Raw genomic sequence first — 12480 nt, 5'->3', positions numbered from 1 at the left:
ACATAATAAATTACAACTAAAAGAGAGTGGACTTGTTATTGGTAATGAATGTACATCATACTAAGTGTTTTAAACTAGAAATATCTGGTTTAACATTTGCTAAATTCTGTATTTTTTTAGCCCCTGTACTTGTTAAATGCACCTGTCTGCCATTGGGCAAGCTGCCTACATGGGGGGTTTATAGAGATTCTTGTCAGAAACCACGTCATAAACCTGCCGGGAAGGTTGACGGGAGTGAGACTGAACAAAAACAGTAAAGCTGCAGGCCGTTAAAACTAAATCCGAGACAATAAAGATAAAGAAATTGCATCATAAAGCTCAAAGCAGCCTCACAAGTCTCCGTGGGGTTGCTGGTGGAAGCAATTTATTTCAAAGCGCTTGCTGACGTCTGACTCGTTAATGAGAGCTTTCACATTCAATGTCTGTTTTTCTTGATTAACTTGTCACATCCACGCGGCTTGCATGCAGCCTCTGGGTCAGTGATTAGAACACGCGGGTGCTTACCTGACCTGTCTGGATACGTCATTGGTACTATGACTCATCCCTTATTTTGTCGTGACTATCACTCTCACAAACCCCTCCTCCCACCATTTCCCTCCCCTCCATCATCTCAGCTGTGTCCTCTTTGCTCTTTTGGACACATTTGTGAACAGATTACTTTGAGACAAATGCGCACACTCCCCTTTTCCCCTTTCATCGCATGTCTATGATATGAGCGCGAAAACAAAATCCATGCAAAAAGGAGCGGAAGTTGTTGTGCTGTAATGCGATAACTGACGTTTTCAGAGAGACGTGTTGGCCTGTCAGAGAAAGCACAATCAAGCAGCATGACCTGATTACTCATCCGCGGCGCGTCTGTGCTTTTCAGTACGTGGCGTGGCTTATTCCCTCCTGAGCTTTCGTTTTGCATTCTGTGAAGTCCCCGAAATAGCAGTCCACATTTCAGGACGCTCTGTAGTCTGCTGTGCCGCTCTGCTGCTGTCAGCTGTCCGGCCACAGGAGGAGGATTCTCCAGGCCGGGTCCGCACGGACGGGCGGGGGGAAAAATGTGTGAGAAAACCAGAGTTAGACTGGATATAGAGCTGTCTTAATATGTGTTCAGGTCCCTGCATGATATCAAGAGGAGGTGCACCAGAATTTAGGGCAGGCTTCTTATAGGAACTCTTAAAAGAAAACAAAAATCACCTCTTCTGGGGAGGAATCCTCCATAATGAGGGCACGTTCAGATGAAGTGGCGGATCATTCAACAAATCCCCTCACAGATGGTGGATACTGCTTCACTAATTCCATCAAACACTTCAGCAACCGTGTCTCGCCTGCACAATTCACTGTGGAAAACAAAATCATAGATTTCTTCATTCTACTTTACAATCCCTCTCCAGCGATAGAAGTGTCAAACAGATGCGAATGCAGACATGTCTCTGCATGACTAGTGGTTCTAGTCAGAGGAACAGATTTCATGCAAAAGAGTCAAGAGGAACCAAACCTCACAGCCAAAGCTTCCTGTGACATGTGGTCAAAACCCTGATCATAAAAATTGTTGTGTCCATGTGTGTATATTGTTGGGACCCAGATGACTTGCATTTTCTTCTTCTTAGTATTATTATTATTATTTTTGGCTCATCAGCAATACGACTTTTGACTCATGAGTCTACAGTTTTATGTCGTAATCGTAGGATTTGTGTTGGAGTCTTCCCTGAGCAGAGACTGGAGGGCGTGATCCACCGGAGGTTGCAACCACACCTGGCAACAATCAAGCTCTGATTGCTGTAGGTTTATTAGGAGCTTCGGGACAACCATTCAGCGCCTGATGATTGCCGTATCCGGTAGAGTCAAGCCGTAGCTACTGCTTTAACTCCTTGTTTGAAATCCAAAAGCTCCCTTGGTCTCACTCTCCGTGTTCTGATCCGTCAGATCCCTTGGGTGGTTTCCTCCACGCCAATCCAGTATCCCAGCCGGGTTCCTGCCGAGTTGCTCACCCTGGGTTGTCCTCTGCTCCGCCTCCTCCAGCCTCCTCCGGCCTGCCCGCTACCCAACGCCGTCCGCTCAGGAAACCGTTGCGAACCGCTCTGGCTCACACCACTACCTCCACAAATCTGGACTTGTCCTCCACACCGGAACGCCGCCGCCAAGCCGTAAGTCCGGTCTTCCTACCACCACTAAATCAACCCCAGGATTCAGTCCACCACCTAACCTCCTGTCCTCCACTCCCAGACGCTGTGGTCCAGTCATTTACCTCTGTGCAAAATAAACTCAACTTCCTTCTTAGCTGTGTCCTGTTTTCCGCATGTGGGTTAGAAGACTTCCTGAAAACATGACAGGTAATAGGTGGTGATAAAGTGCTGGTTTGTCTGTCCATTTGAAATAAAAAGTCATCACCATTTTCTGTCTTTATATCTGACAGATAAATTGCCCACAATTTCCTCACACGGTATTTCTTCAGAGGAAAAAAAATGATCTTGTTGTTTTTCTTCCTCTGCTCATGGATTGATTTGATGTCGTCTTGATGTCTTCTTTAAATGGGAATTGTAATATCATACATGCATTGTGGCCATGTACAATCCATCAGTCATGGACTGCATGCAGTTGACAGTGAAGGGACCTGGCAGACCCTCTTAAATTGATACGGATATAGACATTTCTGTCACATAGGCCTCCTGATGGTGGAGTGGACAGTGACCCATGAGCCTACTAAAAGAGAGGCCGTCCACTGAAATCAAGAAAGGACAGTTGCCACATTGAAGATGCACTCGATCTCAAGCAACATATGTTGGGTGGTACATCCAAAAATAACTCTCATAATAACACCAGAACCCATTATTTCTAGTATTCCAAGAAATGTTTTTTTTAAAAGAAAGAAAAGAAAAGGGAGTGAGATAATGACACTCCAATCTAATATCCTGCTATCTTAGGTTCGATCTATTCCAATCTGCCTGCTTTTGAACCTTTCAGCATCTTTTCTCTTCCTGTTGTTGTGGCTCCTACAGTCAGTTCTTGTGTAACTTGTGCATCCTTGCACCATGTGATGTCGCCCAGCTCCTCCTGGTCCATCTGTTCACGCAAAGGAGACTGCATGGGGTGATTTTGTGTGCCAGTGCTGACTGTGGCCGACTGTGTCCATCTGGTCACAGGGTGGTAAAGAAAATGGCCTCTGTTAAAGGTAGCAAGTCAATAGGCACTTGTTCGACAGGTCGATGAGGAATTTCGTCTGGCTCTGGTGCAGAGGCGGATAAGAGCAGTAATAAAGTACAGCATGCTGGGGTGAATGATGGTCGGACAGCAGGGGGAAACGCGTTACTTGAACTCGTTTAATGAACAGATCTTCTCTGTGACATCTCTGCTTCAAAGTTATTCGAATTTATTCGTCGAATTCCCAAAATAGCCGAGAAGTAATTAGTAAAGCACGGGGAAGGTGTTGTTTTGACACTTTTATTTTTATTCTCATTAAAATGCACTGGCAGATATAGTTGAGAGCAAGATTCTGAAACTTGTTTGCTGCAGATTTTCTTGCGCTGTGTTCATAAAAACCTTGATTACTGAGTTTTCAAGGAGTGATGTGATTTATGTCCTTGCTTCTATTACAATGCTTGCAAATTAAAATACATTACTGCACAGAGCTACTGATTCAGCTTAACATCGAAATAAGGGCTGTGGCAGTGTGTTATATTTCAGTATCACATCATCTTTACCAAGGCCAGCACTGCATTCAGGATTGTTTTTTTTTCCTGTTAATATTAACTATGCTATCTCACGTTCTCTGCTTTCTCTTCGCATTATCTGATTTTCTTGCTCACCTTCTCAGCACACACTACAAATTAGCTCAACTGTGGCTTTTATGTCCTGGAAACAGTGTTTATAGAGAGCATAAATGAAACAGGGGGACCTGAGTGCCTCAATCAATATTCCAGCAAGAAAGCAGGGCTTGGTGAAAAATGCTGCTTTCATCTGAAATTCAAACACATTGGCTCGAAACTAAAACACAGAAAGAGAGAACATCTGGTGAAGGTATAATTGAAGTGGCTGGATTGAAAATGTGTGAAGTCAGGGGTAATGCTGGAACGGCACATTACAGCTGGGCCTTTTTTTCCCATTGAAAGGGAAATAGTCTGTGAAACTGTTATGATTAAAGAGGTCAGTGGATTTCTATGACTATTGTGCTTTTTTTTTTCAACCTTGTGAAAAAAAAACCAACTTTCATTCAATGAATCATTCAGCATCATTGCTTGGCAGGGTCTGGTTTCACTGGAAACATGTTTTAGTTGCTGTTTATTGCCAAGCAGCCACCAGTTCTAAATAACAGAAACTACAGCTTCTCAAATGGCTCCCACACTGAGTTCAACCTCATCTTTTTCATAATTAAAATGCCCAGCTTTACAGCCGAAACAAATTTTGTCCATGAATTAATATCTAATGCAGCTATTTTTTTACATATTAAGAATTAAATTTCCGAATACGTAAGAGCAGCTTTAAGTGACAGGGAAGTAATAAATGTGAACAGACTCCTCAGGTTCTCAGTTGGACTCATTCATTGCACATCATCTGGCTACAAAAACCCAACTTGTTTAACAGTGTGTTTATTTTTTAACTTTCCTAAATAGTCTGATTGTATTTGGTTTCCTTGAATTACTATGAGTTTTGGTTTCATTCTTGTTTTTTGTTTGTCGTTGCTCTCTCTGACATGGTCCTTGTTACCAGCTCCTCACATACCACCTGTATTCTGTTAGTAATCAGCACACCTGTTGCCATTCGCTTATCTCCATCCCAGAGTATATAGGTTTCTTGGTTTAGTTGTTAAAAAGTATTGCTGAGTTCCTCAAAACTGCCTCCTTAATGACTGGATTTGGGTCCTTCCAACTATTCATCGTCTACCAAACCGTGACAACATGGCATCGACTTGTAGTCAGGTTTCATGCTTTAAAATAGTAGTTTGGTGAATACATTCGTATTTTATTCACATTTCACAATCAGCACATATTTTGAGTTTGAGAGAGTAATGGGACCAGATAAATCGACTACAATGGCCAAGTTTCTGTTAATAAAGTATGTCCTTCAGCACAACGGTGAGGCCCTTCTGTGTGTTTCTGTTCAGTAATGTCAGACTGTCAGCAGGTCAGATGTCCTTTGTCCAAACTGAAAAATCTCTGGATAAAACTGCTGGACTGACTGACATGGCATTTAGAAGATGAAACCGTCTGACATTAGTATTTGACTGAAGAACTTTAAATGCGTCGGATGAATTCCAGTGAAAGGCTGACAGTTTTATTCCCTTCAGAACGAATACTTGGTAGCTCATTTCCTTTTCATCTTTTCCCATCAGCACAAATTTCAAATACTCGTCAACTGTTTGCCTGATAACATGTCAACTTAAGATGAGAAACAGCAATTATTTGTGACATTAGGGTATAAACTCTGCGATGCCTGAGCACACCATTTGACACCAATTTAAAATGCACAGCCCTTGCTGCTAAAGCCTGTCAACTATTTAGTTTTCTTGCTGTTTTATGAGAAATGTATATAAATCACTTGACCTACACTTGCTAAACCACTTCCAGACACAAAGCTTCATTTCTAGTCCAAGTATGTCTTTTCTTCCCTATAGAATCATCTTTTAAAGTCTGTGCTACACCAGCAGACCACTTTTTTCTCATTTTATGTAGGGGTAAAAACAGTGAGAGAGCTGATAAATGGGAGGGTTTAGATTGAAACATGAGGGTTTCAGTCAAACCATAAGCTACCGTTATAAATCACCGTACCATCTAACCTTCTTCGCTCCCTCTGCTCTGCCTTTTGGCAACACTGCTCTGCTGCATGAAGTGATTAATTCCCTATCAAATAATATACCATGCTGCTGTTACAATCTGGCTCCAGCTCATGCTGTAATTACTGTGGTGTGTCACAGCACTGATATGCTAGTTCAGGGAAGGAGTCGTCACATGTCATAACACAAAGCCCCTATTCTTCCCTCACTCTGATAGATATGGAACAGAATAAATGCATTCAGTTCTGGACAGCTTCTTATTACAAACACACTACAAGCATCGAAGGATATATTTGTCTTCAGGTGCTGCAGTCAATCTGATTTCCATTTGCTTTTATTTGGGATTGATTTCATTCAAGACCACAACGGTGCCGCTGCACGCCTCAGTGGATTTTATATCCGATGTGTAAAACAGAAGATTCTACTGAATCATTCTCCTTCTTCGAGGCTTTGTACATGGACTACGACATGCTTTTTCACGGTCAATACCAAATTAAGCCACTCTTTTTTTCATTTTTGTGCTAATTGAAGTTTCAAACAAATGAACATGAAGAAATGCAAAATCAGTGATGGATATGGTCATTAAGGGTTTCCAGTTCCACCACTAGTTCTTTACAGCACCAGGCACATACCCTGTAAGTACCACGTACATATCAGGTAAACACCAGGTATGTATTGAATAAGTACCATGTATGTACCCAGTAAGTACCAGGTACTTATCAGGCTGTATTATGTATTGCTACTAATACATTTTACTTGACTATTTAAAAAAAACCTCAGATAATAGTAGCCGATATGTACCATGTACGACCTGGTAAGTACCTAGTTAGTACTCACCAGGTTGTACATGGTTGTACAGCCTGATGATATATACTGTGTGATGTTTTTGATTATTTATTTTATGTATTATTGATTACTGTAATGATTCTACTGATGTTTTAATGATGTAAAGCACTTTGAATGCCTTGCTGTTGAAATGTGCTATATAAATAAATTTTTACTTTACTTTACTTTATTAAGTACCTCAAATGTACATAAAGGACTTTATGATGTATTGCTTAAAATGAAGCTGACTAAAGAGTCAGCTGCAGAAAGATGTGTGAAGTGTTCTTGTTCAATGTTTTGCATGATATTTACTTTGAGCTCTACTTAAGATTTTACCATGTTTAAGAGATCTGAGATATTTTTTGTGTATGAGGCTGGAATGACTGTTCTCAAGATGGATTAATTATCTGTTCTATAAAATGTCAGAATACATGTTGCCCCTGGTATCGAAGTTGGATTTGGAACAGATAAACATCTTTCCTTCTGAGCCAACTGCTGACTCATTTATAATCACTCTCATTATCGATGTGGATCCATCTATTTTGATCTGCAGTTGAGAATTTCTAATTTGCACCATGTCTCCTCTGTAACATTCGCAGCCCAGAACACTGTGATCAGTGTAGCTGTTGTTCCTGTGTTACTCTCCTCACAGCGAGAATGATGCATGCCCTCATAATTTGGCTCATTTTGCACCTTATAATCTTACCGAAACATCATTTATGTCTGCGTGATGGATGTACAAAGACGTCAGAAGATGCTGTAGCTGCTGCATGCACTGCGAAAACAGAACCACAGTTCAATACAGCACCCTCCTGTTCTCAGTACAAGTCTGTACCTCAGACTAACTCAGCCTGGCCCTTCTCAGCATAAGGAGATTTTAGTTTGAAACTCGGGCATGAAAGTCAGGAAACAATATGTATTTCTTCAAACAATGCCAGACCTTTAATTATTTAAATTTCTAATTTTGGATTCTCACATTGCTCACAATGCTCACATTTTTCTTCTACATTTTCCAAAAGAAAAGAAAATTGCATTTTATCAGAAAGTCCTGAATAAACCCTCACAAAACCAATTTGTGATAATCTTAAGACCTCATAAATCACAAAGTCCCAAAGAAACTTTCATAAGAAAGTTCTAAATTTTATTTCTCATAACCTTCTAGCCAAATCCCTTTGTTTTATGCATGGCTGCAAGTGCCTGATTCTTGAATGCAGAGTGGGCAAGAAATTGTTTTTTTCAGGCACACACACCAGGCAAAGTGTTGTAGAGGCCTGAGTAATTACAAACAACACTGTAGTGCCATTGGGTTTAAATAATAAGCATGGTATTGTTAGTTTCCCTGGAGAAAAAGTGCCCCTGATAATGTTAAGATCCACTAGAACAGAAATCAATGTCATGCTGTCCCAAATATATCTTGTTTGGAGCCTGAGCGTTTGCCAATTTTTGAAAGGCGTTTATCTGAAAAGACATTCTCTTTTCATGCGTACAGAGTATATAAGCAATATTGTGACAAATGTCAGGTGGATGTATGAAAAAAGCACAAGTTGTGATATTTATACTCTAAAAACAGGAGATCCAAATTGGAAAACTGTCCAGTTGTGTAAAATAACATTGTCTGGGATTCAATAAATCTCCCACAATTATGAGTCCTTTGTTTAATTATGAAGTAAAATAAATCCCTCTACAAGAGTTACAGTGAACATATCTCTTTTATAACCAAACAGATTAATCCATAATAGAAAGATTTAGTGTCAAACTTGCTACCATGCGGCTAACAGCGAGAAAAATGTGTTTGCAGTCCATCATACTGACAAACATGCATCAGCGTTACCAGCTGCTAAATACTGTTTTGCTTTCTTATTTTTTTTATGTTGTGACAGACAACCACAAAAAAATACCTATAGCTGATGCAATAAAGATTATAAGAGAGAACCTGCCACGTCTCCTCAGAAATATATGCAACAACTGGTGTATTGTCGCTTTGAGTGAGAGTCCCATTTCAAAGGGGAATATTTCAACCGTTGACTTTTGCAACATCTAATTCAAGGTCAAGTGCACACTCAAAATCTTGAAATATGGGTTGGAACTTAGCCTAGTCATATTATTTATTTAATGAGCTAGATTTTAGTTTAAAAAAGATAAAAAACATTGACATTTTAAGAATCTGTTTAAGATTTTATTTATTGGCCTGCTGTTTAAAATCATCTGAAGTCAAACTGACCAAGCTCCTTCTTGTCGTAAACATGCTGTAGTTCCTTATTATTCAAATGTTGTAATTTGCATGTTCATATTATCTAATACTATAAACCATTCTTTCTCCATTTATCAAAACATTGTTGTACAATCTAATAAGCCTCTCTGTATAACAAAGCTTAAACTTTCCCTCTCTTGAGCTCAGGGGTAAAACACCCACAGTTACTCACTCATATGCTTGACCGGACATAACTATGTCCATCCATGATGAAAATTGGAAATGTCTCATCCACTTGAACGTTCTCGTCGCGTGTTTTTGAAGCTGCAGAATTAGATTAGCCGAGCCCACACACAACAGCAGCTGTCATTTCATATGAAGCCGACATCTTGGCTTCTGCTTCTCAGTCTGAGGAGAAAGGAGTTAATGGCAAAGAGCCGTTCATCTAAAATGTCAGCAGCTGATGAGAAAATGGTACATTTATCATAAGCCCCGAGGCCAAATACACACCGATCTGCTTCTTTCAGCCTGTTGCTTGCTGTTCTAAATTCTTCTCTTTATTACCTCTGAATATCTAAATGAAAGTCTGTAAAAAAATATATATTATATGATTCAAATTCTCTTCGTTTCTTGCTAACAGTTGAGTTATGAAGAGTCTTTACTGCCAAATGAAGTCCCAGAAAAGTGGAATGAATAAAATTAACAGCTGCTGAGGCTTCAGGATCCAATTATTCCTGGCCTTGGCTGCTCTGATGAGCTGCTGATATGACTGAGTGAAAAAGCATAAAGTGAGTGTGAGGAGTGAGAAAAATCTGGGGGAAAATGTCCTGTAAATGTCTGATAAATATTCACAAATCTGAACAGCACTTATTTTACTAAAGTACATTAATACCTGTTATTTTAACTAAATTGTTTTTTTATTTTATTTTATTTGTTTGTTTCATTTCGTTGAGAGTGCCTTTGGTGTCCCAAAGCTTTATCAGTTATTTCCTGTCAACAATCATTGTTGCACTAATCTTTTTTTACTAGAATGACAACAGAATTCACCTTCTTTTCACTCCTTTCTGAATCATCTCTTCGGTCTTGGTCATGTTCAAGATGAGCTGATTGTTTCCACATCAGACCACAAGCTGTTCCCTCAGGTTTCTGTACCCAGCCTCCTGACAAACACTGAGACACATCACAACCTTTGAGTCATTTGGATGTTTATGCAGATGACAGTGGTTTGAGTTTTGTAGCCCAAGTTGCACAGAGTAAAAAGAAATGGTACGAGTACAGTGCCCTGTGGTACTCCTGTACAGCTGAAATATGATCATTTCTCCCATTTAGATTCCCATGAAAACATGTCCATTTCTCTTGTTAAAAAGCCGCAAGCCATTATGAATAATGACTTGTGGTCATTTTGATTTAAATTCCACAAATAAAAAAATATTAAACATCAATAGTGGCCACTGAGATTACTTACTTATCTTTAAAAAAGACCAAGAGAATGGCAGTTTACGGACTTTTAGAGCTTCTCATTCAAAGTTTTTTTCCTGTAGTCATTTTCTCTGGCCTGGGAATGTTCTGGGATCCTCTAAAAGCAGCTGGAGTGTTGCTGAGGAAAGTGATGTCTATTTATAGCTGGCAGAAAATGGATCGATGAATGAATGGATAAATGGATAATAGGGAAAATTGAGTTTAAGTGTAAATCTGTATCACATAAATTGTCTTATCTGCATCACTAAAATGCCTGAATATTCAAAGCCTTTAATACGTCTGGAGATAAAAATATTCCTCCAGATGGTGAAACTTCTGCAATGAAAGTAAACCTTATGAATGGTTGGGAAACTACAAATGGTTTAAAACATTCCCAGCAGAAACATTTACCCTTTCATACTTCTTAGATCCTTTTCTTGCAACAAATCATAATACTGACTTGATTCATTCCTCAGGCTTGTTTTCATTTATTGTACAACTTTTGAACACCTTTGTTGGATTTAACCAATATTTTGTCAAACATATGACTGGCACTAGTTTTAAAATGTGCAATCATTTGTCAGGGAAAGGACTTTTGTTTTGAAAGAAATGAGGAAAAATGGTTTCTGTGAAAATGTTGCAGTTGCACAGTATGGTCAAAGCACAACGTTATTCGTTCTTTAAGTGAATCTTCAAAGAAATATAATTAAAGCTAAGGCTCTAGAAACATCTTCATCGTAATTCCGACATCTCTATTGAAGCTAAAGATCAAAGACAATCATAAAGACATTATCATCTTTCATCACAACAGCTCTTAAAAATAATAAAGGGAAACATTTTGCCTTGTGTCATTTTTTTGGCGAGCCAGGGAGAAAACCTCTTCAGCTCATCCATAATGTAAGAATGGCTGCATTTAGAACAAACTGGTGCATTGGCCTATTTATGAGCCATGGAAGTATGAGCCACTGTTTGATTTTTGAGTTAGGTAAATATGCAGAAAACAAAAGTGCCAAAAGCCTGCCGGCGGGGATGAGCTATTCTCGGAGCAATAGCTGTTGTTACCAACATCCTGGAAAAAAGTTTGCTCTGGCTGAACAATAGCAGTGTGGCTTTTAAACAAACTGAAGCGTGCAGCTCAGCCCTCAGCTTAAACGATTTACTGAGAAATGAGCCATGAGCACAACATTTTTAAAGAACAGATACACAAACCAGAACTCCAGTTATTGGATTTTTAATATTGAAATTATCGAGTTATGTTTGTGTGATAGATGTTTGGCTTTGGTCTTTTTCATACAAAATGTTTGGTATGAAAACTAAACATGGTAGGCTGGATTCTTCACCCCCATCCTTGAACAAACAACAATGACATCTATTCTCTTACAGCCCACGCACATAAATAAATAATAAACAATTTTTTTATGTGTGTGTGTGCTTCATGTCAGTGACTAACTCTCCAAATGCTCAAACTGCTGCAGAAGCTCATCTGGTGTTTCAAATGAAGGGATGCTGGTTTCTTATCTCGAGTAATAAAACAGAAACACTGTCTAAGTGCTTAATCAATGACAGATGGCTGAGAGGCCAGGTAGATAAATGAGCACCTTATCTGTCATTTTTAAGAGGAACGACAAGCAATGAAATAAAAACCATCATCCAAACAATTCAAGACACACCTGATGGCTCTTATAGTTTTTTTTCTGCAAGCCTGCGAATGTAATGCATGCTCAATTCCATTTTTGGTAAATAATAATAAAAAAAAAAAAACAGAAAAGAAACTATCCCATTTAAAGAAAACTTGTGAGATGATGGCTGCAGCGACAGGTGAAGTATTACAGCCTGCGTCAGCACGCACTCCTTGCAATTTTAGCCACCACTGAAATGTCTGAAAGCAAGAAAATCGCTTCAGGACATGTGCAACGGAATAGTTTAAATGTCACATCTTTGGGATAACAGTTTCTGAGTGGCAGTATGTAAAAATGGCCTGGTTTTATTTGGAATGATTCTGGATCTTATGCATATTTTATGTTTTCACTTATTTGATTCTGATATATATATGTAAAGTGATTAAGATTAGCTTTTGGGTGCAAAGAAGCTGCAGTCAACTAAGAAAACTTTTGTCAGAAGAGGTGCTCACTGTCCTAAATTACTGGACAGATTTTAATAAAACCTTCAGGAAAAGTAAAAAAATAAATAAATAAATCAGTGGATGTACATATATGACTCATTAACCCAGTTTAAGATGGCTGTCACA

Source organism: Kryptolebias marmoratus, linkage group LG21 (assembly GCF_001649575.2).
Source record: "Kryptolebias marmoratus isolate JLee-2015 linkage group LG21, ASM164957v2, whole genome shotgun sequence".
Lineage (NCBI taxonomy): Eukaryota > Metazoa > Chordata > Actinopteri > Cyprinodontiformes > Rivulidae > Kryptolebias > Kryptolebias marmoratus.
The sequence above is the reverse complement of the archived record's forward strand: the minus strand, read 5'-3'. Positions refer to the sequence as shown.